The sequence below is a fragment of the Lissotriton vulgaris genome, chromosome 5 (genome assembly GCF_964263255.1).
Source record: "Lissotriton vulgaris chromosome 5, aLisVul1.2, whole genome shotgun sequence".
Lineage (NCBI taxonomy): Eukaryota > Metazoa > Chordata > Amphibia > Caudata > Salamandridae > Lissotriton > Lissotriton vulgaris.
Genome location: NC_141693.1, coordinates 1546492393 through 1546516655, shown reverse-complemented (window position 1 = coordinate 1546516655; position 24263 = coordinate 1546492393). Strand labels below are relative to the sequence as shown.

Below are 24263 nucleotides of genomic sequence, written 5' to 3'. Positions count from 1 at the left end.
TGTCAGATGCAACTTTGACCCGGCAGAAGATATTCCTTTGGAAAAAATGATTTGAATTGGATTGGTGTAACTGTTGTTTCTAGAGGTGGTGACAGGCTTTCAGCTACTTGAATAGGGCAAGTCAGGATTCATGAAACGTATACAACCTTTGAGCGTGTGTAAATTGGCATATCCAGAAAGGAGCAGTTTGTACTACTGTCAAAACAGTTTCTCTCCACTTCTGGAAATATCCAGAGCTATGTAAAGCATACAACTGAGCTTTAATCTCATGAAGAAAGAGGTTTAAATGCAAAAAAGAAAACAAAAGCTTATCGTACTGGTGACATTCTCATTATATAGATTCCAAAAGAGAGCTTTAATTGAAAGGAGCTGAAAAAACACAATTGGATGTAAACCTAAATAACTATCAATATCATATTTCCCATCCTTGTATACCACCTACATTATAAAAATAAGCACAGCAGGGCATATGACCGCGTGGCCTAATGGATAAGGTGTCTGACTTCGGATCAGAAGATTGAGGGTTCAAGTCCCTTCGTGGTCAGTTTTTGCCAATGGTCACACATCTCAGATTTCCATTCAGAATGGAAGCAGGCTCTTCCAATACTCTTATAGCCATCATGTTCTCATTTCTAATTATTCATGAAGTGGAGTACATACTGCACAGTCATTTAGATTGCATCTTCAGCCTAAAATCTTGTTCATGTTAGTGGCATTAAGAAGTGCTTCTATGTACACGCACGGAATATGTAATAGGGTTGCAGAATTTTGACTTGACAGAATGGGTTTTTAGCTTAAGGGTGTGTAGATGAAATGCAAGGTGTGTAAGTATGTGTTCATGGAGTGCTTCAAGTGTATAATCTGTACGATTTGTGCAGTTAAAGTGCTAATTTTGCCTACGAGAAATACAATTACTACAGAAGAATTATAAAGGATTGGCACATTGGCTGCCTTTGCTGATGACACAGTTGGCTAATTTGTGAAGCATTGGTCTATTAAGTTGCAGAGTGTGGTTGAACTTGGTTAGGAGACTTGGTGCCTGTTTCTGTGTCCTGCTGAAGACAAGGACGGCTTGATACCACTGTCAGAGCCCAGTTTATTGAGAAAAGCATCCAGGAAAGAAGAAGTGTTGAGTCGAGAGTGGTTCTCCTCCAATTTCTCTCCACTTGCTCGAAATGCAGAGAGTCCATTATAGCACAGAACAGAGTGTTAAAGTCGGGGATGGAAGAGGATGAAAATGGGAAGTGTACTTATGGAGAGAACTGAGAAATGTCCTGTGTGCAGACACCAGTGTTTGACGATTGAATACATTTAAATAATGCCTCTAGACTGCAAGTGTTTATCTGTGCCTCAGTGGCCTAATGGATAAGGCACTGGCCTCCTAAGCCAGGGATTGTGGGTTCGAGTCCCATTTGAGGTGAAAACCAATATCCACTCTTACTTTTCCAGAAAAATTGATATATTTATTACATGCTTCCGCTCAGAAGCTTATGTGGTATTAGGAACTTTGAAATGGTACAATTTTTATTCTGTACTCTTCAGAGTCATGTTGGTGTTCTGAAACTACAAAGTAGATTTTTAAACACCTATCTTTGTCAGATGCAACTTTGACCCGGGAGAAGATATTCCTTTGGAAAAAATTATTTGAATTGGATTGGTGTAACTGTTGTTTCTAGAGGTGGTGACAGGCTTTCAGCTACTTGAATAGTGCAAGTCAGGATTCATGAAACGTATACAACCTTTGAGCGTGTGTAAATTGGCATATCCAGAAAGGAGCAGTTTTTACTACTGTCAAAACAGTTTCTCTCCACCTCTAGAAATATCCAGAGCTATGTAAAGCATACAACTGAGCTTTATTCTCATGAAGAAAGAGGTTTAAATGCAAAAAAGAAAGCAAAATCTTATCGTACTGGTGACATTTTCATTATATAGATTCCAAAAGAGTGCTTTAATTGAAAGGAGCTGAAAACACACAATGGGATGTAAACCTAAATAACTATCAATATCATATTTCCCATCCTTGCATACCACCTACATTATAAAAATAAGCACAGCAGGACATATGACCGCGTGGCCTAATGGATAAGGCGTCTGACTTCGGATCAGAAGATTGAGGGTTCGAGTCCCTTCGTGGTCGGTTTTTGCCAATGGTCACACAACTCAGATTTCCATTCAGAATTCCAATACTCTTATAGCCATCATGTTCTCATTCCTAATTATTCATGAAGTGGAGTACATACTGCACAGTCATTTAGATTGCATCTTCAGCCTAAAATCTTGTTCATGTTAGTGGCATTAAGAAGTGCTTCTATGTACACGCACGGAATATGTAATAGGGTTGCAGAATTTTGACTTGACAGAATGGGTTATTAGCTTAAGGGTGTGTAGATGAAATGCTAGGTGTGTAAGTATGTGTTCATGGAGTGCTTCAAGTGTAAAATCTGTATGATTTGTGCAGTTAAAGTGCTAATTTTGCCTACGAGAAAGAGAAGTACTACAGAAGAATTATAAAGGATTGGCACATTGGCTGCCTTTGCTGATGACACAGTTGGCTAATTTGTGAAGCATTGGTCTATTAAGTTGCAGAGTGTGGTTGAACTTGGTTAGGAGACTTGGTGCCTGTTTCTGTGTCCTGCTGAAGACAAGGACGGCTTGATACCACTGTCAAAGCCCAGTTTATTGAGAAAAGCATCCAGGAAAGAAGAAGTGTTGAGTCGAGAGTGGTTCTCCTCCAATTTCTCTCCACTTGCTCGAAATGCAGAGAGTCCATTATAGCACAGAACAGAGTTTTAAAGTCGGGGATGGAAGAGGATGAAAATGGGAAGTTTACTTATGGAGAGAACTGAGAAATGTCCTGTGTGCAGACACCAGTGTTTGACGATTGAATACATTTAAATAATGCCTCTAGACTGCAAGTGTTCATCTGTGCCTCAGTGGCCTAATGGATAAGGCACTGGCCTCCTAAGCCAGGGATTGTGGGTTCGAGTCCCATCTGAGGTGAAAACCAATATCCAGTATTACTTTTCTTGAAAAATTGATATATTTATTACATGCTTCCGCTCAGAAGCTTATGTGGTATTAGGAACTTTGAAATGGTACCATTTTACTTTTTGACCCGGCAGAAGATATTCCTTTGGAAAAAATGATTTGAATTGGATTGGTGTAACTGTTGTTTCTAGAGGTGGTGACAGGCTTTCAGCTACTTGAATAGGGCAAGGCAGGATTCATGAAACGTATACAACCTTTGAGCGTGTGTAAATTGGCATATCCAGAAAGGAGCAGTTTGTACTACTGTCAAAACAGTTTCTCTCCACTTCTGGAAATATCCAGAGCTATGTAAAGCATACAACTGAGCTTTAATCTCATGAAGAAAGAGGTTTAAATGCAAAAAAGAAAACAAAAGCTTATCGTACTGGTGACATTCTCATTATATAGATTCCAAAAGAGTGCTTTAATTGAAAGGAGCTGAAAAAACACAATGGGATGTAAACCTAAATAACTATCAATATCATATTTCCCATCCTTGCATACTACCTACATTATTAAAATAAGCACAGCAGGACCAATGACCGCGTGGCCTAATGGATAAGGTGTCTGACTTCGGATCAGAAGATTGAGGGTTCGAGTCCCTTCGTGGTCGGTTTTAACCAATGGACACACAACTCAGCTTTCCGTTCAGAATGGAAGCAGGCTCTTCCAATACTCTTATAGCCATCATGTTCTCATTCCTAATTATTCATGAAGTGGAGTACATACTGCACAGTCATTTAGATTGCATCTTCAGCCTAAAATCTTGTCCATGTCAGTGGCATTAAGAAGTGCTTCTATGTACACGCACTGAATATGTAATAGGGTTGCAGAATTTTGACTTGACAGAATGGGTTTTTAGCTTAAGGGTGTGTAGATGAAATGCAAGGTGTGTAAGTATGTGTTCATGGAGTGCTTCAAGTGTAAAAATCTGTATGATTTGTGCAGTTAAAGTGCTAATTTTGCCTACGAGAAAGAAAAGTACTACAGAAGAATTATAAAGGATTGGCACATTGGCTGCCTTTGCTGATGACACAGTTGGCTAATTTGTAAAGCATTGGTCTATTAAGTTGCAGAGTGTGGTTGAACTTGGTTAGGAGAGTTGGTGCCTGTTTCTGTGTCCTGCTGAAGACAAGGAAGGCTTGATACCACTGTCAAAGCCCAGTTTATTGAGAAAAGCATCCAGGAAAGAAGAAGTGTTGAGTCGAAAGTGGTTCTCCTCCAATTTCTCTCCTCTTGCTCGAAATGCAGAGCCTCCATTATAGCACAGAACAGAGTGTTAAAGTCGGGGATGGAAGAGGATGAAAATGGGAAGTTTACTTATGGAGAGAACTGAGAAATGTCCTGTGTGCAGACACCAGTGTTTGACGATTGAATACATTTATATAATGCCTCTAGCGTGCAAGTGTTCATCTGTGCCTCAGTGGCCTAATGGATAAGGCACTGGCCTCCTAAGCCAGGGATTGTGGGTTCGAGTCCCATCTGAGGTGAAAACCAATATCCACTATTACTTTTCTAGTAAAATGTATATATTTATTACATGCTTCCGCTCAGAAGCTTATGAGGTATTAGGAACTTTGAAATGGTACCATTTTACTTCTGTACTCTTCAGCGTCATGTTGATGTTCTGAAACTACAAAGTAGATTTTTAAACACCTATCTTTGTTGGATACAACTTTGACCCGTCAGAAGATATTCCTTTGGAAAAAATGATTTGAATTGGATTGGTGTAACTGTTGTTTCTAGAGGTGGTGACAGGCTTTCAGCTACTTGAATAGGGCAAGTCAGGATTCATGAAACGTATACAACCTTTGAGCGTGTGTAAATTGGCATATCCAGAAAGGAGCAGTTTGTACTACTGTCTAAACAATTTCTCTACCCTTCTGGAAAAATCCAGAGCTATGTAAAGCATACAACTGAGCTTTAATCTCATGAAGAAAGAGGTATAAATGCAAAAAAGAAAACAAAAGCTTATCGTACTGGTGACATTCTCATTATATAGATTCCAAAAGAGTGCTTTAATTGAAAGGAGCTGAAAAAACACAATGGGATGTAAACCTAAATAACTATCAATATCATATTTCCCATCCTTGCATACCACCTACATTATAAAAATAAGCACAGCAGGACATATGACCGCGCGGCCTAATGGATAAGGTGTCTGACTTCGGATCAAAAGATTGAGGGTTCGAGTCCCTTCGTGGTCGGTTTTTGCCAATGGTCACACAACTCAGCTTTCCATTCAGAATGGAAGAAGGCTCTTCCAATACTCTTATAGCCATCATTTTCTCATTCCTAATTATTCATGAAGTGGAGTACATACTGCACAGTCATTTAGATTGCATCTTCAGCCTAAAATCTTGTCCATGTTTGTGGCATTAAGAAGTGCTTCTATGTGCACGCACTGAATATGTAATAGGGTTGCAGAATTTTGACTTGACAGAATGGGTTTTTAGCTTAAGGGTGTGTAGATGAAATGCAAGGTGTGTAAGTATGTGTTCATGGAGTGCTTCAAGTGTAAAAATCTGTATGATTTGTGCAGTTAAAGTGCTAATTTTGCCTACGAGAAAGAAAAGTACTACAGAAGAATTATAAAGGTTTTGCACATTGGCTGCCTTTGCTGATGACACAGTTGGCTAATTTGGAAAGCATTGGTCTATTAAGTTGCAGAGTGTGGTTGAACTTGGTTAGCAGACTTGGTGCCTGTTTCTGTGTCCTGCTGAAGACAAGGACGGCTTGATACCACTGTCAAAGCCCAGTTTATTGAGAAAAGCATCCAGGAAAGAAGAAGTGTTGAGTCGAAAGTGGTTCTCCTCCAATTTCTCTCCACTTGCACGAAATGCAGAGCCTCCATTATAGCACAGAACAGAGTGTTAAAGTCGGGGATGGAAGAGGATGAAAATGGGAAGTTTACTTATGGAGAGAACTGAGAAATGTCCTGTGTGCAGACACCAGTGTTTGACGATTGAATACATTTAAATAATGCCTCTAGACTGCAAGTGTTCATGTGTGCCTCAGTGGCCTAATGGATAAGGCACTGGCCTCCTAAGCCAGGGATTGTGGGTTCGAGTCCCATCTGAGGTGAAAACCAATATCCAGTATTACTTTTCTTGAAAAATTTATATATTTATTACATGCTTCCGCTCAGAAGCTTATGAGGTATTAGGAACTTTGAAATGGTACCATTTTACTTCTGTACTCTCCGGACTCATGTTGGTGTTCTGAAACTACAAAGTAGATTTTTAAACACCTATCTTTGTCAGATGCAACTTTGACCCGGCAGAAGATATTCCTTTGGAAAAAATGATCTGAATTGGATTGGTGTAACTGTTGTTTCTAGAGGTGGTGACAGGCTTTCAGCTACTTGAATAGGGCAAGGCAGGATTCATGAAACGTATACAACCTTTGAGCGTGTGTAAATTGGCATATCCAGAAAGGAGCAGTTTGTACTACTGTCAAAACAGTTTCTCTCCACTTATGGAAATATCCAGAGCTATGTAAAGCATACAACTGAGCTTTAATCTCATGAAGAAAGAGGTTTAAATGCAAAAAAGAAAACAAAAGCTTATCGTACTGGTGACATTCTCATTATATAGATTCCAAAAGAGAGCTTTAATTTGAAAGGAGCTGAAAAAACACAATGGGATGTAAACCTAAATAACTATCAATATCATATTTCCCATCCTTGTATACCACCTACATTATAAAAATAAGCACAGCAGTACATATGACCGCGTGGCCTAATGGATAAGGTGTCTGACTTCGGATCAGAAGATTGAGGGTTCGAGTCCCTTCGTGGTCGGTTTTTGCCAATGGACACACAACTCAGCTTTCCGTTCAGAATGGAAGCAGGCTCTTCCAATACTCTTATAGCCATCATGTTCTCATTCCTAATTATTCATGAAGTGGAGTACATACTGCACAGTCATTTAGATTGCATCTTCAGCCTAAAATCTTGTTCATGTTAGTGGCATTAAGAAGTGCTTCTATGTACACGCACTGAATATGTAATAGGGTTGCAGAATTTGGACTTGACAGAATGGGTTTTTAGCTTAAGGGTGTGTAGATGAAATGCAAGGTGTGTAAGTATGTGTTCATGGAGTGCTTCAAGTGTAAAATCTGTACGATTTGTGCAGTTAAAGTGCTAATTTAGCCTACGAGAAAGAGAAGTACTACAGAAAAATTATAAAGGATTGGCACATTGGCTGCCTTTGCTGATGACACAGTTGGCTAATTTGTAAAGCATTGGTCTATTAAGTTGCAGAGTGTGGTTGAACTTGGTTAGGAGACTTGGTGCCTGTTTCTGTGTCCTGCTGAAGACAAGGACGGCTTGATACCACTGTCAAAGCCTAGTTTATTGAGAAAAGCATCCAGGAAAGAAGAAGTGTTGAGTCGAAAGTGGTTCTCCTCCAATTTCTCTCCACTTGCTCGAAATGCAGAGCCTCCATTATAGCACAGAACAGAGTGTTAAAGTCGGGGATGGAAGAGGATGAAAATGGGAAGTTTACTTATGGAGAGAACTGAGAAATGTCCTGTGTGCAGACACCAGTGTTTGACGATTGAATACATTTAAATAATGCCTCTAGACTGCAAGTGTTTATCTGTGCCTCAGTGGCCTAATGGATAAGGCACTGGCCTCCTAAGCCAGGGATTGTGGGTTCGAGTCCCATCTGAGGTGAAAACCAATATCCACTCTTACTTTTCCAGAAAAATTGATATATTTATTACATGCTTCCGCTCAGAAGCTTATGTGGTATTAGGAACTTTGAAATGGTACCATTTTACTTCTGTACTCTTCAGAGTCATGTTGGTGTTCTGAAACTACAAAGTAGATTTTTAAACACCTATCTTTGTCAGATGCAACTTTGACCCGGCAGAAGATATTCCTTTGGAAAAAATGATTTGAATTGGATTGGTGTAACTGTTGTTTCTAGAGGTGGTGACAGGCTTTCAGCTACTTGAATAGGGCAAGTCAGGATTCATGAAACGTATACAACCTTTGAGCGTGTGTAAATTGGCATATCCAGAAAGGAGCAGTTTTTACTACTGTCAAAACAGTTTCTCTCCACTTCTAGAAATATCCAGAGCTATGTAAAGCATACAACTGAGCTTTATTCTCATGAAGAAAGAGGTTTAAATGCAAAAAAGAAAACAAAAGCTTATCGTACTGGTGACATTCTCATTATATAGATTCCAAAAGAGTGCTTTAATTGAAAGGAGCTGAAAAAACACAATGGGATGTAAACCTAAATACCTATCAATATCATATTTCCCATCCTTGCATACCACCTACATTATAAAAATAAACACAGCAAGACATATGACCGCGTGGCCTAATGGATAAGGCGTCTGACTTCGGATCAGAAGATTGAGGGTTCGAGTCCCTTCGTGGTCGGTTTTTGCCAATGGTCACACAACTCAGCTTTCCATTCAGAATGGAAGCAGGCTCTACCAATACTCTTATAGCCATCATGTTCTCATTCCTAATTATTCATGAAGTGGAGTACATACTGCACAGTCATTTAGATTGCATCTTCAGCCTAAAATCTTGTCCATGTTAGTGGCATTAAGAAGTGCTTCTATGTACATGCACTGAATGTGTAATAGGGTTGCAGAATTTTGACTTGACAGAATGGGTTTTTAGCTTAAGGGTGTGTAGATGAAATGCAAGGTGTGTAAGTATGTGTCCATGGAGTGCTTCAAGTATAAAATCTGTATGATTTGTGCAGTTAAAGTGCTAATTTTGCCTACGAGAAAGAAAAGTACTACAGAAGAATTATAAAGGATTGGCACATTGGCTGCCTTTGCTGATGACACAGTTGGCTAATTTGTAAAGCATTGGTATATTAAGTTGCAGAGTGTGGTTGAACTTGGTTAGGAGACTTGGTGCCTCTTTCTGTGTCCTGCTGAAGACAAGGACGGCTTGAAACCACTGTCAAAGCCCAGTTTATTGAGAAAAGCATCCAGGAAAGAAGAAGTGTTGAGTCGAAAGTGGTTCTCCTCCAATTTCTCTCCACTTGCTCGAAATGCAGAGCCTCCATTATAGCACAGAACAGAGTGTTAAAGTCGGGGATGGAAGAGGATGAAAATGGGAAGTTTACTTATGGAGAGAACTGAGAAACGTCCTGTGTGCAGACACCAGTGTTTGATGATTGAATACATTTAAATAATGCCTCTAGAATGCAGGTGTTTATCTGTGCCTCAGTGACCTAATAGATAAGGCACTGGCCTCCTAAGCCAGGGATTGTGGGTTCGAGTCCCATCTGAGGTGAAAACCAATATCCGCTCTTACTTTTCCAGAAAAATTTATATATTTATAACATGCTTCCGCTCAGAAGCTTATGAGGTATTAGGAACTTTGAAATGGTACCATTTTACTTCTGTACTCTTCAGGGTCATGTTGGTGTTCTGAAACTACAAAGTAGATTTTTAAACACCTATCTTTGTCAGATGCAACTTTGACCCGGCAGAAGATATTCCTTTGGAAAAAATGATTTGAATTGGATTGGTGTAACTGTTGTTTCTAGAGGTGGTGACAGGCTTTCAGCTACTTGAATAGGGCAAGGCAGGATTCATGAAATGTATACAACCTTTGAGCGTGTGTAAATTGGCATATCCAGAAAGGAGCAGTTTGTACTACTGTCAAAACAGTTTCTCTCCACTATTGGAAATATCCAGAGCTATGTAAAGCATACAACTGAGCTTTAATCTCATGAAGAAAGAGGTTTAAATGCAAAAAAGAAAACAAAAGCTTATCGTACTGGTGACATTCTCATTATATAGATTCCAAAAGAGTGCTTTAATTGAAAGGAGCTGAAAAAACACAATGGGATGTAAACCTAAATAACTATCAATATCATATTTCCCATCCTTGCATACCACCTACATTATAAAAATAAGCACAGCAGGACATATGACCGCGTGGCCTAATGGATAAGGCGTCTGACTTCGTATCAGAAGATTGAGGGTTCGAGTCCCTTCGTGGTCGGTTTTTGCCAATGGTCACACAACTCACATTTCCATTCAGAATGGAAGCAGGCTCTTCCAATACTCTTATAGCCATCATGTTCTCATTCCTAATTATTCATGCAGTGGAGTACATACTGCACAGTCATTTAGATTGCATCTTCAGCCTAAAATCTTGTCCATGTTAGTGGCATTAAGAAGTGCTTCTATGTACACGCACTGAATATGTAATAGGGTTGCAGAATTTTGACTTGACAGAATGGGTTTTTAGCTTAAGGGTGTGTAGATGAAATGCAAGGTGTGTAAGTATCAATCAATCAATCAATCAGTGACACTTATAGAGCGCGCTACATACCCGTAGGGTCTCAAGGCGCTGGGGGGGATGGGGGGGTGCCGCTACTGCTCGAACAGCCAGGTCTTCAGCTTCTTCCTGAAGGAGAGGTGGTCTTGGGTCAGGCGCAGGTCGGTCGGGAGGGAGTTCCAGGTCTTGGCGGCCAGGTAGGAGAAGGACCTTCCTCCTGTAGTCGCTCTTCGGATGCGGGGGACGGCGGTGAGGGCGTGGTTGGCTGATCAGAGGTGGCGTTTGGGAGCGTAGACGTTGATCCCGCTGTTGAGGTAGCTCGGGCCTTGGTCGTGTAGGGCTTTGTGTGCGTGGGTGAGGAGGCGGAAGGTGATTCTTTTGTTGATGGGGAGCCAGTGAAGGTCTCTCAGATGTCCGGTGAAGTGGCTGGTTCGTGGGATGTCGAGGATGAGTCTGGCTGAGGCGTTCTGGATCCGCTGGAGTCTCTTCTGGAGCTTGGCGGTAGTGCCGGCGTAGAGGGCGTTGCCGTAGTCCAGTCGGCTGGTGACGAGGGCCTGGGTGACGGTCTTCCTGGTCTCGGTGGGGATCCACCAGAAGATCTTCCGTAGCATGCGTAGGATGTTGAAGCACGCCGAGGAGACGTTGTTGACTTGCCGGGTCATGGAGAGGGAGGAGTCCAGGATGAAGCCCAGGTTGCGTGCATGGTCTGTCGGTTTGGGTGCGGTGCCCAGGGCAGGAGGCCACCAGGAGTCGTCCCAGGCGGAGGGTGATGAGCCCAGGATGAGGACCTCCGTCTTGTCCGAGTTCAGTTTCAGGCGGCTGGTCGTCATCCACTCGGCTACCTCTTTCATCCCTTCGTGCAGGTTGGCTCTGGCGGAGGCGGGGTCGTTGGTCAGGGAGAGGATCAGCTGGGTGTTGTCGGCGTAGGAGATTATGCTGAGGTAGTCTTTGCGTACGATGGCCGCGAGGGGGTTCATGTAGACGTTGAAGAGGGTGGGGCTCAAAGAAGATCCTTGAGGGACGCCGCAGATGACTTCGGAGGCCTCTGACTTGTACGGTGGTAGGCGGACTCTCTGTGTTCTTCCGTCGAGGAAGGAGACGATCCATTCCAGCGCCTTGTCCTGGATTCCGATGTTGCTGAGGCGCTGTACTAGGGTGCGGTGGCAGACCGTGTCGAATGCCGCGGAGAGGTCTAGGAGGATGAGGGCCGCTGTTTCTCCATTGTCCATCAGGGCTCGGATGTCATCGGTGGCGGCGATGAGGGCGGGCTCGGTGCTGTGATTGGCTCGGAAGCCGGACTGTGAGGGGTCAAGGGATCCGTTCGTCTCGAGGAAGGCGGCCATCTGCTTGTTGACGGTCTTCTCGATGACTTTGGCTGGAAACTGGAGGAGCGAGATGGGGCGGTAGTTCTTGAGTTCGGTGGGGTCCGCTGTTGGTTTCTTGAGTAGAGCGCTGAGTTCGGCGTGTTTCCAGCTCTCAGGGAAGGTGGCGGTGTCGAAGGATGTGTTGATGATGTCTCGCAGGTGGGGTGCGATGACAGCGTCGGCCTTGTTGAAGACGTTGAGGAAATATAAATTTTGGTCGAGTTGTGTTCCCTAGCGTGTACCCCACCGTCTCCATGTACGAGTTAAAGTGCATGTAACTTCCCTCCTGTGCCAGCTATGAAGACGCAAATACATTTGCGTCCAACGTTAACATGTCCTCTTTCAGACCCACCCTGAATGGGTTGGATAGTCCGTTCCTAAGTATGCTATGCCAACGTCTTTTTGTAGTGTATTCTACATGTTTTTTCAGCTCTGGCAAAGTAGGCCCAGAATTTCTGCCATCGAGCCTTTTTCTTCTTCTGACTCTGACAGCCTCAGCCCAGGCTGCCCAGGCTGCCCCCGTACCCGTGAACTCTGCCTTACTTCTAGCGCGGCCCACCACGCTTAGCTCAGCCTGCTGCCTGCCAAGACTGACTTCAACCTTCGAGTTATCTGTTTCGCTCCTCAAAAATACATTCCTGCCTACTAGCTTCAGTAAACATCCCCCTCAGCTGCAGAGCCAAAGGGCCGGCCTGTCTCCGTGCAAGTAATTCATAGCTTCTGTTACCATGCTCCCATGGAAGGCCCATGCCCCCACGCTTCTCATGCAGACACTCAGGCGCTTATACACGCACTCACAGTCAGTATAGAATAGCTTCTGCCCCAGAGACCTTTCCGCCCAGATAGCTCAGTTCCTAAACACCAGATATCAGATATGATAGAAGCACAAGTTGATCTGACATGCCAGACTTCTGTCTCTTTCCGTCAGTGCAAATGTCAAGCCCCCTGCACCCTCCAGTTTCACGTCAATCACACGTCATGCAGCTGCGAGCGCATCCAAGCCTCTGATTTCTGCTGACATTGCAACTTTCTGCTTAGTGCCACCCCTTTGTGACACCTATCTGTGACGTTTCTAGCACACACCTTCAGTTACGCCTAGTCCACGCCTTCCGATTACGCACTAGTAACACGTGGATGCTGTTATCTTGTCTACTCTCAGCTGTTACGCCTACTCTATTACTTCCTATGATGTAAATTAAGTATATAAGCTATGTATTGTCAATAAAACATTGCTCTATCCCTTCTTCCACCCCTGCGGTGGGAAGAACATGATATCCTGGTCTTGACCATTCCTTTTTAAGGTGAGGGCAGGGGTCGGTCGGTGATCCGGAGTGGATGGAGTTCATCGTGAGGATGGTGTCATCGGTGCTGATCGGGGTCCAGGCGTGGAGGGTGGTGGTGGGGGGTGGTTGTTCGGTCGTGGTGTGCGTTGGTTGGTTGTGGAAGCTGTTGTGTATGTGTTCATGGAGTGCTTCAAGTGTAAAAATCTGTATGATTTGTGCAGTTAAAGTGCTAATTTTGCCTACGAGAAAGAAAAGTACTACAGAAGAATTATAAAGGATTGGCACATTGGCTGCCTTTGCTGATGACACAGTTGGCTAATTTGTAAAGCATTGGTCTATTAAGTTGCAGAGTGTGGTTGAACTTGGTTAGGAGACTTGGTGCCTGTTTCTCTGTCCTGCTGAAGACAAGGACGGCTTGGTACCACTGTCAAAGCCCAGTTTATTGAGAAAAGCATCCAGGAAAGAAGAAGTGTCGAGTCGAAAGTGGTTCTCCTCCAATTTCTCTCCACTTGCTCGAAATGCAGAGCCTCCATTATAGCACAGAACAGAGTGTTAAAGTCGGGGATGGAAGAGGATGAAAATGGGAAGTTTACTTATGGAGAGAACTGAGAAATGTCCTGTGTGCAGACACCAGTGTTTGACGATTGAATACATTTATATAATGCCTCTAGACTGCAAGTGTTCATCTGTGCCTCAGTGGCCTAATGGATAAGGCACTGGCCTCCTAAGCCAGGGATTGTGGGTTCGAATCCCATCTGAGGTGAAAACCAATATCCACTCTAACTTTTCCAGAAAAATTGATATATTTATTACATGCTTCCGCTCAGAAGCTTATGAGGTATTAGGAACTTTGAAATCGTACCATTTTACTTCTGTACTCTTCAGGGTCATGTTGGTGTTCTGAAACTACAAAGTAGATTTTTAAACACCTGTCTTTGTCAGATGCAACTTTGACCCGGCAGAAGATATACCTTTGGAAAAAATGATTTGAATTGGATTGGTGTAACTGTTGTTTCTAGAGGTGCTGACAGGCTTTCAGCTACGTGAATAGGGCAAGTCAGGATTCATGAAACGTATACAACCTTTAAGCGTGTGTAAATTGGCATATCCAGAAAGGAGCAGTTTGTACTACTGTCAAAACAGTTTCTCTCCACTTCTAGAAATATCCAGAGCTATGTAAAGCATACAACTGAGCTTTAATCTCATGAAGAAAGAGGTTTAAATGCAAAAAAGAAAACAAAAGCTTATCGTACTGGTGACATTCTCATTATATAGATTCCAAAAGAGTGCTTTAATTGAAAGGAGCTGAAAAAACACAATGGGATGTAAACCTAAATAACTATCAATATCATATTTCCCATCCTTGCATACCACCTACATTATAAAAATAAGCACAGCAGGACATATGACCGCGTGGCCTAATGGATAAGGCGCCTGACTTCGGATCAGAAGATTGAGGGTTTGAGTCCCTTCGTGCTCGGTTTTTGCCAATGGACACACAACTCAGCTTTCCGTTCAGAATGGAAGCAGGCTCTTCCAATACTCTTATAGCCATCATGTTCTCATTCCTAATTATTCATGAAGTGGAGTACATGCTGCACAGTTATTTAGATTGCATCTTCAGCCTAAAATCTTGTCCATGGTAGTGGCATTAAGAAGTGCTTCTATGTACACGCACTGAATATGTAATAGGGTTGCAGAATTTTGACTTGACAGAATGGGTTTTTAGCTTAAGGGTGTGTAGATGAAATGCAAGGTGTGTAAGTATGTGTTCATGGAGTGCTTCAAGTGTAAAAATCTGTATGATTTGTGCAGTTAAAGTGCTAATTTTGCCTACGAGAAAGAAAAGTACTACAGAAGAATTATAAAGGATTGGCACATTGGCTGCCTTTGCTGATGACACAGTTGGCTAATTTGTAAAGCATTGGTATATTAAGTTGCAGAGTGTGGTTGAACTTGGTTAGGAGACTTGGTGCCTCTTTCTGTGTCCTGCTGAAGACAAGGACGGCTTGAAACCACTGTCAAAGCCCAGTTTATTGAGAAAAGCATCCAGGAAAGAAGAAGTGTTGAGTCAAAAGTGGTTCTCTTCCAATTTCTCTCCACTTGCTCGAAATGCAGAGCCTCCATTATAGCACAGAACAGAGTGTTAAAGTCGGGGATGGAAGAGGATGAAAATGGGAAGTTTACTTATGGAGAGAACTGAGAAACGTCCTGTGTGCAGACACCAGTGTTTGACGATTGAATACATTTAAATAATGCCTCTAGAATGCAGGTGTTTGTCCGTCCCTCAGTGGCCTAATGGATAAGGCACTGGCCTCCTAAGCCAGGGATTGTGGGTTTGAGTCCCATCTGAGGTGAAAACCAATATCCGCTCTTACTTTTCCAGAAAAATGTATATATTTATAACATGCTTCCGCTCAGAAGCTTATGAGGTATTAGGAACTTTGAAATGGTACCATTTTACTTCTGTACTCTTCAGGGTCATGTTGGTGTTCTGAAACTACAAAGTAGAATTTTAAACACCTATCTTTGTCAGATGCAACTTTGACCCGGCAGAAGATATTCCTTTGGAAAAAATGATTTGAATTGGATTGGTGTAACTGTTTTTTCTAGAGGTGGTGACAGGCTTTCAGCTACTTGAATAGGGCAAGGCAGGATTCATGAAACGTATACAACCTTTGAGCGTGTGTAAATTGGCATATCCAGAAAGGAGCAGTTTGTACTACTGTCAAAACAGTTTCTCTCCACTTCTAGAAATATCCAGAGCTATGTAAAGCATACAACTGAGCTTTAATCTCATGAAGAAAGAGGTTTAAATGCAAAAAAGAAAACAAAAGCTTATCGTACTGGTGACATTCTCATTATATAGATTCCAAAAGAGTGCTTTAATTGAAAGGAGCTGAAAAAACACAATGGGATGTAAACCTAAATAACTATCAATATCATATTTCCCATCCTTGCATACCACCTACATTATAAAAATAAGCACAGCAGGACATATGACCGCGTGGCCTAATGGATAAGGCGTCTGACTTCGGATCAGAAGATTGAGGGTTCGAGTCCCTTCGTGGTCGGTTTTTGCCAATGGACACACAACTCAGCTTTCCGTTCAGAATGGAAGCAGGCTCTTCCAATACTCTTATAGCCATCATGTTCTCATTCCTAATTATTCATGAAGTGGAGTACATACTGCACAGTCATTTAGATTGCATCTTCAGCCTAAAATCTTGTCCATGTTAGTGGCATTAGGAAGTGCTTCTATGTACACGCACTGAATATGTAATAGGGTTGCAGAATTTTGACTTGACAGAATGGGTTTTTAGCTTAAGGGTGTGTAGATGAAATGCAAGGTGTGTAAGTATGTGTTCATGGAGTGCTTCAAGTGTAAAAATCTGTATGATTTGTGCAGTTAAAGTGCTAATTTTGCCTACGAGAAAGAAAAGTACTACAGAAGAATTATAAAGGATTGGCACATTGGCTGCCTTTGCTGATGACACAGTTGGCTAATTTGTAAAGCATTGGTCTATTAAGTTGCAGAGTGTGGTTGAACTTGGTTAGGAGACTTGGTGCCTGTTTCTCTGTCCTGCTGAAGACAAGGACGGCTTGGTACCACTGTCAAAGCCCAGTTTATTGAGAAAAGCATCCAGGAAAGAAGAAGTGTTGAGTCGAAAGTGGTTCTCCTCCAATTTCTCTCCACTTGCTCGAAATGCAGAGCCTCCATTATAGCACAGAACAGAGTGTTAAAGTCGGGGATGGAAGAGGATGAAAATGGGAAGTTTACTTATGGAGAGAACTGAGAAATGTCCTGTGTGCAGACACCAGTGTTTGACGATTGAATACATTTATATAATGCCTCTAGACTGCAAGTGTTCATCTGTGCCTCAGTGGCCTAATGGATAAGGCACTGGCCTCCTAAGCCAGGGATTGTGGGTTCGAATCCCATCTGAGGTGAAAACCAATATCCACTCTTACTTTTCCAGAATAATTGATATATTTATTACATGCTTCCGCTCAGAAGCTTATGAGGTATTAGGAACTTTGAAATCGTACCATTTTACTTCTGTACTCTTCAGGGTCATGTTGGTGTTCTGAAACTACAAAGTAGATTTTTAAACACCTGTCTTTGTCAGATGCAACTTTGACCCGGCAGAAGATATACCTTTGGAAAAAATGATTTGAATTGGATTGGTGTAACTGTTGTTTCTAGAGGTGCTGACAGGCTTTCAGCTACGTGAATAGGGCAAGTCAGGATTCATGAAACGTATACAACCTTTAAGCGTGTGTAAATTGGCATATCCAGAAAGGAGCAGTTTGTACTACTGTCAAAACAGTTTCTCTCCACTTCTAGAAATATCCAGAGCTATGTAAAGCATACAACTGAGCTTTAATCTCATGAAGAAAGAGGTTTAAATGCAAAAAAGAAAACAAAAGCTTATCGTACTGGTGACATTCTCATTATATAGATTCCAAAAGAGTGCTTTAATTGAAAGGAGCTGAAAAAACACAATGGGATGTAAACCTAAATAACTATCAATATCATATTTCCCATCCTTGCATACTACCTACATTATAAAAATAAGCACAGCAGGACATATGACCGTGTGGCCTAATGGATAAGGTGTCTGACTTCGGATCAGAAGATTGAGGGTTCGAGTCCCTTCGTGGTCGGTTTTTGCCAATGGACACACAACTCAGCTTTCCGTTCAGAATGGAAGCAGGCTCTTCCAATACTCTTATAGCCATCATGTTCTCATTCCTAATTATTCATGAAGTGGAGTACATACTGCACAGTCATTTAGATTGCATCTTCAGCCTAAAATCTTGTCCATGTTAGTGGCATTAAGAAGTGCTTCTATGTACACGAACTGAATATGTAATAGGGTTGCAGAATTTTGACTTGACAGAATGGGTTTTTAGCTTAAGGGTGTGTAGATGAAATGCAAGGTGTGTAAGTATGTGTTCATGGAGTGCTTCAAGTGTAAAATCTGTATGATTTGTGCAGTTAAAGTGCTAATTTTGCCTACGAGAAAGAAAAGTACTACAGAAGAATTATAAAGGATTGGCACATTGGCTGCCTTTGCTGATGACACAGTTGGCTAATTTGTAAAGCATTGGTCTATTAAATTGCAGAGTGTGGTTGAACTTGGTTAGGAGACTTGGTGCCTGTTTCTGTGTCCTGCTGATGACAAGGACGGCTTGATACCACTGTCAAAGCCCAGTTTATTGAGAAAAGCATCCAGGAAAGAAGAAGTATTGAGTCGAAAGTGGTTCTCCTCCAATTTCTCTCCACTTGCTCGAAATGCAGAGCCTCCATTATAGCACAGAACAGAGTGTTAAAGTCGGGGATGGAAGAGGATGAAAATGGGAAGTTTACTTCACTGTCTCAATCCCATACAGGAAGAGGAAAAGAAAGCTGATAACTGGGGGAAACTGAGAAAGGACTATCGAAGTTTATAATCATAATCAAGGGAAATAGAGAAAGGACAATTGAAACGATGGTTCATTTTGGAGAACAATAGTTATAACAGAATATCTAATAATTTATCGACCGTTAGTAGGAAACCCCATTATCATTGTAAGATCTACTGAAGGAAATAATTAGTACAAGGTGGATAAATAAGAAGAAGAGACCTTTTGGGAATTCACCTGAGGAGAGCCACTTTAAGACCACTTAACGTGGAATTAAGATGGATGATAGGCACCTAGCTGATGCTGGCTCCAATGCCTTGAACATTGAATACCCCTCAAAACTATCCAAAGCTGCTGCAAAAAAATTCAAACACAACACCCTAAGAAAAAATCCGGACAAACTGTTTTATGACCCTTATTTTAATATAGCTAAAGGCATAATATTGAACGACCTGATATTCTACACAAAGAAATCGGCTCAATGGCGTAGCGCCATAACAAAAACCCTCTTCACAAAATCTACGATAAACATCCCATACGGCACAAAAATTACGACCGCACCCTCATTAAGATGCAGAGCAGACTTTTGCATAACCATCTACAAAACAGGAATAGTGCTAATACAAGCTGGGAACAACGAACTAAAGAAGTTTGAAAAGACATTTCAAATATTAAAAGACTCTCTGGAGGGGCCAGGATACCCACAACACCAGTCACCAGCAGGAGACACCCCTGACAACAACGCCTCTATTACGACCAAGGACGCCAATAGTTATGAAGGACTCCTTGTACAAACAAACAGCCAGAGAGATGCTATCGAACAGGCCACGAGATTACCAGAGAATGAAGTCGAAGGGACAGAGGAAACCATTAATCAGGCATTTGTAGAGCATGACCTGCGCCGAAGAGAAGATCAAACGCCACCACCAAAAGATGAGACATCACGTCTAGAGCAGCCACCGAACCAGAGTGAATTAGGCGATAGGTACCGGGAACTGAAGACATCAGAAGAAACCGACACTATGCCTCATACCTCTAGCACAATACTAGAGAATTGTAGATCCTCGCCAACAAAAACTTCACCGCTGGCTTCACCACCAAATGATGAGACGGATAGTCCAGATTGCCCAAGGACCCAGAGGGAGGCATTAGATGTGAACCGGAAACTGAAGATAATAGAAGAAACCATCACCTTGCCACATACCTCAAGCACAATACTAGAAGGTGGTAGACTCCCCCCTACAAAAACACCACCACTGGCTGAACTGAAACCTGATACCACTCGTGTCAGCACGAATAATCTAGAATCCAACAATATATTAAGGGAGAGAAAGAAAAGGACTATGGCTCGAAGTATTGATATAAAACAGATAAGAACTGAGTGCAAACCTCGGATAGTCAAGCCAAACATACTTAAGAAATCGACCCGAAAGCAGAAAGATATTAAAGAACTCCAGAATCTGGTTAGTAACCTCGCACTAGAAGCTAATAACACTTCCCAAGCAATTAGAAGAATTCTGGAGATAACGGCAAGTACCCACTCTAAGATCGCGAATATCCAGGATGTTTTACATGCCTCAAATATAATGTTTAATGGGAGGGCCTTGGCACTAGCTAACAGATTGAATCAACCACAGAGGACAAATTCCCTGACGCAAGAGGAAATACTAGGTTTACTCCAAACATACAAATCGTCTGACCCCGGGAGTGAGGAGAAAATCAAAACAGTAGCTATCGATTCCAACAGAACATCCAGAAAGAACAACAGAAAACCCAACCTCCTCAATCTACAACAAGTCCAGTTAACAACAACTGAATCCACTGATAGGGATGTCAGTAACTCAGAGAAATCCCTGTCGTGCCTTCTACTCAATTGTCGATCAGCAACAAATCATGCATCAGATATAGCTGCCCTCATTATCAATAAGGGAATTGATCTGGCAATCCTGACTGAAACTTGGTTAACGGAATCATCTGGTCCAATCATGGATCTTTTAGTACCACCTCAATACAACATTGTGAGACAAGACAGACCAATAAAAACAGGAGGAGGTATAGCCTGCATTTACAGATCGGAGATTGTGGTCAAAGAGATTCAAGCTGACCCTTTAGAATCATGTGAATACTTAGAGCTTAATATAAAAGCGGCAAGCAATCAAACATGCAACTTGCATGCGTTTTACCATCCACCAGGCGACAACGCAAAGTTCACAGAGCAATTAATGGAGATCATAACGGCTTACCCCAGTACGGATGTGAATAACATATTCCTAGGCGATTTCAATCTACATTGGGACGACCACAATGATAAGCTGGTCAATAAGCTTAAAGATTTCCTCGACGAGCTAAATCTAACTCAAGCATGCTCGGTACCTACACATCTGAAAGGATCGACATTAGACTGGATTATTGCAAGAGACAAAAATGCTTCGATCCGCTCTATAGACCCGTGTGATTGGTCCGATCATCATGCAATATCATTTGCGATACCCACAGTGAGAAAGGGCACGACGGTGCAACCCCTCAAGATCAAAAAATGGACCCGTGACACGAAAGAGGCTAATATGGAGCTACTGGTTGAAAGATGTGAAAGAGACTTAAAGCCACCTAACCTTTTACATAATGTAAATGAGCTTACAGATCACTACATGACGTCAATCGAAAATATTGTCAACAACACCATGCCATTAAAACTGAAAAGTGTCACAGAGAAGACAAAAAATCCTTGGTTTAGTGGAGCACTCAATGAAGACAGAAGGAAACTGAGAATGGCTGAAAGGAAATGGAGACAACACCCCTCATCCCCAGAGCTGAAAGCTCTAAGAGAAATCAGAAACCAGTATAATAAAAAGATCATGTCAAGTCAAGTCAAGTCATAGCATTTATATAGCGCACTACATACCCAGAGGGTTTCAAGGCGCTTAGGAAGGGGAGGAGGATTATTTGTCAAATATCCACGTTTTAAGCTGCTTTCTGAACGCTAGGTGATTCTGGGTGAGGCGGAGAGAGTTCCATGTTTTGGCAGCCAGGTATGAGAAGGATCTGCCTCCCATGGTGGTCTTGTTGATGCGAGGTACAGTGGCGAAGGCTTGGCTGGAGGAGCGAAGTTGGCGGGAAGGGGTATAAAAGGACAGTCGAGAGTTGAGGCACTCTGGTCCGATGTTGTAGAGTGATTTGTGTGCGTGGGTAAGCAGTCTAAAAGTGATCCTCTTATTGACGGGTAGCCAGTGGAGGTCTTTAAGGTGACCAGAGATGTGTTCGTTGCGTGGGATGTCTAATATGAGCCTAGCTGAGGCATTTTGGATTCGTTGTAGTTTCTTCTGGAGTTTTGCGGTAGTACCTGCGTAGAGGGTGTTTCCGTAGTCCAGTCGGCTCGTGACCAGAGCGTGGGTGACTGTTTTCCTTGTTTCGGAGGGGATCCATCGAAATGTTTTTCTGAGCATGCGAAGAATGTTAAAGCAGGAAGAGGATACGGCGCTGACTTGTCTGTTCATAGAGAGTGAAGAATCCAGGATGACGCCTAGGTTCCGTGCGTGGTCTGTCGGGATGGGTGCTTTTCCGAGGGCCTCCGGCCACCAAGAGTCGTCCCATGCAGAGGGGGATTTACCTAAGATGAGGACTTCTGTTTTGTCTGAGTTCAGTTTCAGACGGCTTTGTTTCATCCATTCAGCGACTTCTTTCATTCCCTCATGTAGGTTAGTTTTGGCGGTGCTGGGGTCCTTGGTGAAGGATAGGATCAGTTGAGTGTCATCCGCGTAGGAGATGATGTTGAGGTTGTGTTGGCGGGCGATGGCCGCGAGGGGGCTCATGTATACGTTGAAGAGGGAGGGACTGAGTGAGGATCCTTGAGGTACGCCGCAGATGATTTCAGAGGCCTCGGACTTGAATGGTGGGAGGCGAACTCTCTGGGTTCTTCCGGTGAGGAACGAGGTGATCCATTCCAGTGCCTTTCCTTGGATTCCGATATTTTTGAGGCGTTGTAAAAGGGTGCTGTGGCAGACTGTGTCGAAGGCTGCAGAGAGGTCGAGGAGGATGAGGGCGACTGTGTCTCCATTGTCCAGTAGAGTTCGAATGTCGTCTGTTGCTGCGATGAGGGCGGTCTCGGTGCTGTGTTTGGCTCGGAAGCCAGATTGTGAGGGGTCGAGTGAATTGTTGGCTTCGAGGAAGGCGGCGAGCTGGATGTTGACAGCTTTCTCGATGACTTTGGCCGGGAATGGAAGAAGCGAGATGGGGCGGTAGTTTTTGAGTTCGGTGGGGTCTGCTGTTGGTTTTTTCAGAAGGGCGGTGAGTTCAGCGTGTTTCCAGTTTTCTGGGAAGGTAGCGGAGTTGAAGGAACAGTTGATGACGTCTCGGAGGTGTGGAGCTATGACGGAGTCTGCTTTGTTAAAGATGTGGTGAGGGCATGGGTCTGTGGGGGAGCCAGAGTGGATGGAGTTCATCAGGCGGATGGTGTCCTCAGTGGAGATTGGGTTCCAGGCGTTGAGGGTGTTAACGGGGGGAAGATGGTCAGCAGATGGTAGGGTGGGTTGGTTTCCGGGTTGGTTGTCGAAGCTGTTGTGGATGTCTGCAATCTTGTTGTGGAAAAAAGAGGCTAGGGAATCGCAGAGGGTTTGAGAGGGGGTGATGTCGTTGGAGTTGGCCGAGGGGTTGGAAAATTCCTTGACGATGATGAAAAGTTCCTTGCTGTTGTGGGCGTGTTGTCAAGTCGATCTTTGAATGCTGTTTTCTTGGCTTTTCGGATCAGTTGGTGGTGAGTACGGATGGCGCTTTTGAAGGCGTCCTTGTTGCTGGTGGATGGGTCTTTTTTCCAGGTCTTCTCAAGGGAGCGGCACAGTTTCTTGGACTTCTTGAGGTCGTCGTTGAACCATGAGGCCTTTTTGATGCCAGGTTTGTGTTGACGTTTTTTCAGTGGTGCTAAGTTGTCGGCGGTGTTGGATAACCAAAGGGTGAGGTTGGAGGCGGCTTCGTTGGCGTTAGAAGAGAGGGCTGGGGAGGTTTGAAGGAGCGATGTGGAGATCTGTTCTGTGGTGATTTTGTTCCAGTTTCTTTGTAGAGTTGGTTGGAGGTGGATGGTGGGTTTCGGTTTGTTGTAGGTGAAATGAACGCAGCTGTGGTCAGTCCAGAGGAGATCCGTAGTGTGGCTGAAGGAGACGTGATTGCTGGAGGTGAAGATGGGGTCTAGAGTGTGACCTGCGATGTGGGTGGGGGAAGTGACCAGTTGTTTAAGTCCTAGGTTGGCGAGGTTGTCCAAGAGGGTGGCGGTGTTGCGGTCGTTGCTCTTTTCAAGGTGGAAGTTGAGGTCTCCCAGAAGGATGTAGTCTTTGGAGGGGAGCGCGTGTGAAGTGATGAAGTCCGTGATGTCTTCACTGAATTTTGCGCGCGGTCCTGGTGGTCTGTAGAGGAGGGTGCCTCTGAGTGTGGTCTTGGGGTCGATGTGGATCTGGAAGTGAAGGTGTTCGGAGTTGGCGAGGTTGGCGTCAGAGCTGGTTGAGATGCGGATAGTTTTCTTATGGACGATAGCGATTCCTCCTCCTGTATGGTCGGTGCGGTCCTTGCGTGTGATCTTATAGTCATCAGGGATAGCGATGGCGATGTCAGGGGCGGAGGAAGCGTTCATCCATGTTTCCGTTAGGAAGGCGACGTCTGGAGAGATGGTGTCAAGTAGGTTCCAAAGGTCAATGGCGTGCCTGTGGACCGAGCGGGTGTTGAGAAGGATGCATTCTAGGTGGTTGGTGTTGGGAATCTGTGTTGTGGTCGTAGCGGAGATGTTGTCGGTGCCGCTAAAATCGCAGGAGGGGCAGGAGAACGGTCCATGGGTGCGACCAGGAGCGGCTTGGAAGCAGTTAGGGGCGCGACCGGGGTTTAGGGCTAGGAGGGTGGCGGCATCGTAGGTAGTGCGGGGGGCTGGGCAGC

General features: G+C 43.4%; 15 non-coding genes across 15 annotated transcripts; all 15 read left to right on the top strand.

The window, feature by feature from the left end:
• Nucleotides 1–471: 471 nt before the first annotated feature.
• TRNAR-UCG (transfer RNA arginine (anticodon UCG)) lies at nt 472–544 on the top strand. Its single transcript has one exon. It is a non-coding gene; the product is annotated as a tRNA-Arg (tRNA).
• An 803-nt stretch (nt 545–1347) lies between these two features.
• TRNAR-CCU (transfer RNA arginine (anticodon CCU)) lies at nt 1348–1420 on the top strand. Its single transcript has one exon. It is a non-coding gene; the product is annotated as a tRNA-Arg (tRNA).
• A 644-nt stretch (nt 1421–2064) lies between these two features.
• Nucleotides 2065–2137, top strand: TRNAR-UCG (transfer RNA arginine (anticodon UCG)). The gene has a single exon. It is a non-coding gene; the product is annotated as a tRNA-Arg (tRNA).
• A 790-nt stretch (nt 2138–2927) lies between these two features.
• Nucleotides 2928–3000, top strand: TRNAR-CCU (transfer RNA arginine (anticodon CCU)). The gene has a single exon. It is a non-coding gene; the product is annotated as a tRNA-Arg (tRNA).
• A 567-nt stretch (nt 3001–3567) lies between these two features.
• TRNAR-UCG (transfer RNA arginine (anticodon UCG)) lies at nt 3568–3640 on the top strand. Its single transcript has one exon. It is a non-coding gene; the product is annotated as a tRNA-Arg (tRNA).
• An 804-nt stretch (nt 3641–4444) lies between these two features.
• TRNAR-CCU (transfer RNA arginine (anticodon CCU)) lies at nt 4445–4517 on the top strand. The gene has a single exon. It is a non-coding gene; the product is annotated as a tRNA-Arg (tRNA).
• Nucleotides 4518–6038: 1521 nt separating this feature from the next.
• TRNAR-CCU (transfer RNA arginine (anticodon CCU)) lies at nt 6039–6111 on the top strand. Its single transcript has one exon. It is a non-coding gene; the product is annotated as a tRNA-Arg (tRNA).
• A 645-nt stretch (nt 6112–6756) lies between these two features.
• On the top strand, nt 6757–6829 carry TRNAR-UCG (transfer RNA arginine (anticodon UCG)). Its single transcript has one exon. It is a non-coding gene; the product is annotated as a tRNA-Arg (tRNA).
• Nucleotides 6830–7632: 803 nt separating this feature from the next.
• On the top strand, nt 7633–7705 carry TRNAR-CCU (transfer RNA arginine (anticodon CCU)). Its single transcript has one exon. It is a non-coding gene; the product is annotated as a tRNA-Arg (tRNA).
• Nucleotides 7706–8349: 644 nt separating this feature from the next.
• TRNAR-UCG (transfer RNA arginine (anticodon UCG)) lies at nt 8350–8422 on the top strand. The gene has a single exon. It is a non-coding gene; the product is annotated as a tRNA-Arg (tRNA).
• A 1520-nt stretch (nt 8423–9942) lies between these two features.
• On the top strand, nt 9943–10015 carry TRNAR-UCG (transfer RNA arginine (anticodon UCG)). The gene has a single exon. It is a non-coding gene; the product is annotated as a tRNA-Arg (tRNA).
• Nucleotides 10016–13631: 3616 nt separating this feature from the next.
• On the top strand, nt 13632–13704 carry TRNAR-CCU (transfer RNA arginine (anticodon CCU)). The gene has a single exon. It is a non-coding gene; the product is annotated as a tRNA-Arg (tRNA).
• A 2238-nt stretch (nt 13705–15942) lies between these two features.
• On the top strand, nt 15943–16015 carry TRNAR-UCG (transfer RNA arginine (anticodon UCG)). Its single transcript has one exon. It is a non-coding gene; the product is annotated as a tRNA-Arg (tRNA).
• Nucleotides 16016–16819: 804 nt separating this feature from the next.
• TRNAR-CCU (transfer RNA arginine (anticodon CCU)) lies at nt 16820–16892 on the top strand. The gene has a single exon. It is a non-coding gene; the product is annotated as a tRNA-Arg (tRNA).
• A 644-nt stretch (nt 16893–17536) lies between these two features.
• On the top strand, nt 17537–17609 carry TRNAR-UCG (transfer RNA arginine (anticodon UCG)). Its single transcript has one exon. It is a non-coding gene; the product is annotated as a tRNA-Arg (tRNA).
• Nucleotides 17610–24263: the final 6654 nt, after the last annotated feature.